Here is a 4,509-nt window from a genome sequence, read left to right as displayed (position 1 = left end):
ATGACCCATCAAGCCCACTTCTAGAATGCACCCAGAGAACTGAAAGCAGCGACGGAACAGTTGTTTGCATGCCTGTGTGGATTGTAGCATTAACAACTGGAGGCCCAGTGCACGAAATCCGTGCACAGGTGTGGTCCCTAGGCCTGGCAGGCGATTAATGAGTGAGCGTCTGGCGTGGAAGGGCAGGTCCCAGCTGACCTCTGACATGAGCCCCCTCCACCTGAGTCCTGGCACTTGAGTCCCCACGCGGAGATGCAGTGAGCATGGCTGGACACTGCGGGCCGGGGGGCAGCGTGGGCCTCTGGGCCGCCCAGCAGTGCCGCACAGAAGCCGGGCAGGCAGCACACTCTCTCCCAGCTGGCCTTGCAGACCGGCTCCTGTTTCAACCCCTGGGGAGTCTGACTGGCCCCTGTGGTCCCGGCAGCTGCAGCCCAGCACACCCGGAAGATGCTGCGTTGGGTGCGAGCCAGGCACCTGAGCATGGGGTTCCCCAGCACACGAGCCCTGGCACCCTGAGAAAGGGTAGCAGGGGGAGTGAGAGCGAGCTCAGGGGACACCCTGCCTTCTCACTGCACCTCTGTCCCCGTCACCCCCGCCCCCAGGTAGCCAGTGAGAGGTGGCAGTGTCTCGCCGACGCCCGCCATGTTCCGCACTCCCCCTGGTGGTCAGCACACCTCATAGCGAGCAGTCAAACTCCTGGTGGAACCACCCGAGGGGACAATTTGCATATTAGGCTTTTATTCTATAGGATACCCAAAAGGCGGAAACACCCGTGTCCACTAACAGCTCAGTGAATAAGCATCAGGTCCACACAGGGGAGTATGTTCAGCCTTACAAAGGAAGGCGGTCCTGACAGATGTGCCCACTTGGACGAGGCTTGCGGACAGCATGCTCAGTGAAGTAAGCTGGTCACAAAAGGGCAAACACTGTAGGATCCTTCTGGCACGAGGGACCCGGGAGAGTCAAACTCTTAGAGGCAGAAAGCAGAACATGGCTGCCAGGGGCTGGGGCCGGAGGGGAGAGGAGGCAGCGTTAATGGCGCAGAGCTACAGTTTTGCAACATGAAGGGAGTTCGCTGGATGGATGGTGGTGAGGGTTACACAACAGTGTGCGTTACTTAATGCCACTGAACTACACTTGAAGTGGCAAATTTTATGTACATTGTTGCTACACTTAAAAAATGATTAAACAAACCCTGCCTTGGCCCGCATTGCCCCCACCGCAGGCCCAGCTACATAATTTCTGAGGCCCCTTGTTCAAAAATTAACAACTTTAGCCCGGCCGGCCGTGTGGCTCAGTGGATGAGCATCGACCTATGAGCCAGGAGGTCGCGGTTCCATTCCCCGTCAGGGCACAGGCCCGGGTGGTGGGCTCGATCCCCAGGGTGGGGTGTGCAGGAGGCACCCGATCCATGGCACTGTCGTCACTGACGTTTCTGTTTCTCCCTCTTCCTTCCTCTCTGAAATCAATTTAAAAATATATATATATGACATTTCAAAAAACTAAAACTAAAAATTTCAAGATGCAGCAGCACAGCAGGAAGCCCAAGGGTCTGCCTGGGCGCAGGGCCCTGTGGGACTGCCGGGCAGCCAAGCAGCAGCGCGTCGGTCCGGCCCGGCCCGGGGCTGTCTGGGCTCCCGGGAAGGACCGCGCCTCGGGCAGGGCCAGGCTTGCGGCCTCGGGCTCGTCCTGTCCTCCGCTCGGTCCCGCGGCTTCCGATCTTCCAGGTCCCTGGGGTCCCGCAGCTTCCGGTCTTCCAGGTCCCTGGGGTCCCGCGGCTTCCGGTCTTCCAGGTCCCTGGGGTCCCGCGGCTTCCGGTCTTCCAGGTCCCTGGGGTCCCGCGGCTTCCGGTCTTCCAGGTCCCTGGGGTCCCGCGGCTTCCGGTCTTCCAGGTCCCTGGGGTCCCGCGGCTTCGGGTCTTCCAGGTCCCTGGGGTCCCGCGGCTTCCGGTCTTCCAGGTCCCTGGGGTCCCGCGGCTTCCGGTCTTCCAGGTCCCAGGGCTCCCCTTCTGTCCGATGGGGTCGGCGCCGCCGCTCAGCTGGGCGGGAGCTGGGTGACTCCTCGGACCCCAAGGCACCACGTTTGATTCGGAACAAGGAGAGTCGCTGCCAAGTCCTGGCCCTGCGCGCCACGTGGACTCGCACCGTGTGACACGCAGGACAGCAAGGCCAGGGCACGGGGACCCGCGGGCCGCCCTCACCTCCCGGGGAAGGTCAGGGTCTGCGCCTCCGGCGCTCGCAGGCTGTCCCGGCACCGCGCGCCCGTTTGCCGGGGGAGCAGACAGGCCCGGCCTGCGGGGCGGGCGTCCTCGGGGACCGCAGCCTGGCCGGGCCGGGCCGGCTCCCAGGCCCCGCGCCGCGTGGCTGGACCCGCGTGGCCTCCCGCAGGCACGTCCCTCCCGCGCGCTGGGGCGGCGCCGAGGCCGCTTCCCACCCCCGCCCGCCCCGCCCCGGGCTCCGTCTACCCGCGCGGAGGAGAAATCCCGCCGGCGGCCGGAGGAGGCGGCGCGGCCGGGAGCCGCCGGGAGCCGTAGTCATGGCGACGGCGGGAGACAAAGAACAGGCGGCGCCGCGCAGGGCGGGAGGAGGCGCGGGCGGGAGGAGCCTGGCCTTCGGGTGGCCCTGGCCTCGTCTCGCGCTCTCTGGGCCTCAGCGTCCCTCTCTGGACAACGTGGGCAGGGGCCCAGCTGCCCCCTGGGTTCTCGCTGGACCTCCTCGTAGGGGGTCTGGGGCGTGCGCTGACTTCTGGGGGCCCAGGCTCCTCCCCTCCATCACAGAGGCGGAGACTGAGGCCTGGGCGTGGGGTGGGGGGTCCCCTGGCACCTGCTGAGACCCAGGGCAGCTCCTCCCAGCTGAGGGCCAGACTGCGGGGCAGGGGAATGGCGCGGTGATCCCCGCTCTTGGCCTGGCCCCCCCAGCACCTGCCACAGCCCAAGGGCCCACAGGACCAGGCAGACTCCAAGGCACTCCACCGCCCAGACACTGTGCCCTCCTGTGGGGTGGCAAGGCCCTGCCCCTTGGCGGCTAAGGCTGCTCCTCCTCCTCCTCCTTCCTTTTCTCCTCCTCCTCCTCTTCTTTTTTTTTTATTTTTGCTGCAAACAGCTTTATTGTTTCCATTTGGTCCAATGCATGGGAGTGGGCTCCAGGGTGGTGAAAAGAAAGGCTAGGGGTTTCGGGGAGAGGCTCAGGCAAAGCGAGACACCAGGGGACGCAGAGGCTCCTAGTGGTGCTGGTGTGGGGGCGGGGGAGCCTTCCCACACCCCGCCCAGCCCTGCCGCCTGCCTGCGGAGGTGAGTCAGGTGCCGCCCACCTTCGTGATGAGCCTCACCTGCTCATCCGGGAAATGGCTCTCCAGGAAGTCGGAGCTGAGGGTCTGCAGGTCCACAAGGGCCTGGCCCAGGTTCCTCCCCAGGACCCTGGCGGCTTCCATGGCGCCCTGAGTTTTACCCACTCGTGTTGGGAGGTTCAGCAGGTCCTGGGAGAATGCCCCCCCCCCGCCCCCCCGCGCTGGTTTTGCATCTTGAAGAGATGCTGGGCCTCTCCTGCTCCTCCGCCAACTCGCAGAGAGGCCAGCGCCCTCCAGAGCCTCATGGTTGTGGTCGAAACAGAAGCCCAGAGAGAGGCAGGTGTGGCGGCCGCAGAGGCAGGCGGCCAGGCGGTTGATGGCAGCCTCCGCCTCGGGGGGTAACTCTGAGGAATTGGGGAGCTCATGGCTGCTCACCGGAGTTAAGGTAGGAAGCCGGTGTTGGCTGGTCTCGGAGGCTGAGGATGGCTGAGGTGGCTCCGAGGGTGGCGACTGGAAAGAGGCTGCAGGGACATCGGGCTGGAGGAAGGGGCATCCCGGGTCTGTTCCGTCGTCAGACACGGCTGAAGCAGGAAATAGATCCAGGGGACTGCAAAGGCCATTCCATTCCCCCCCCCCCCCCCCGTTGGTCTGCAGTCACAGGCGGGCCTCAGTTTCCCCACCTGTAAAAGGGGATGAGTGGAGGCTCAGACTCCAGCCTCCCTGGCCCTGGGCTCTCCCAGGCCTGTTCCATACTGTCAGCTGGTCTGGCCCCCTGGCCCCTGAGGAGTGTCTGCTGTAGCGGGTGGGCTCTCAGGCCCAGCCCCGTGGGCGAGACGCTAAGCCAGGGGCCATGAGGGTTGGGCCTGGTCCCCCTCCCTGCCCACAGAACCCTCAGACCCAGGATCAAGCAGGGCAGGTCTGGTCAGCAGGTGCCCCAGTACCTGTGGGACCTGGGCTCCTTGCCCTCACCTGACCTCTGGGTTGATCTCAGATCCTCCTGGTGGCGGGCTGTGGGGTTCTGACCAGTGAGGATGGGGGTTCCTCACGGTCAGGGCAGAATGAAGAGTCACTCCAGGTGGGGGGTCGGGGGGGGGGGGAGGCACCAAGAGGCCCAGCCCTCAGGAGTCATTCCTCCAGGTCTCACCTGGAAGCCGGGCCTGGCCAGCGCAGCACGTGGTGCAGATAACGCCAGTCAGACAGCCAGTCGTCCTGCCCTGCGCCCCT

The sequence above is a fragment of the Myotis nattereri genome (assembly GCF_964212035.1).
Source record: "Myotis nattereri genome assembly, chromosome: 1".
Classification (NCBI taxonomy): domain Eukaryota; kingdom Metazoa; phylum Chordata; class Mammalia; order Chiroptera; family Vespertilionidae; genus Myotis; species Myotis nattereri.
Note: the sequence above shows the minus strand (reverse complement) of the source record.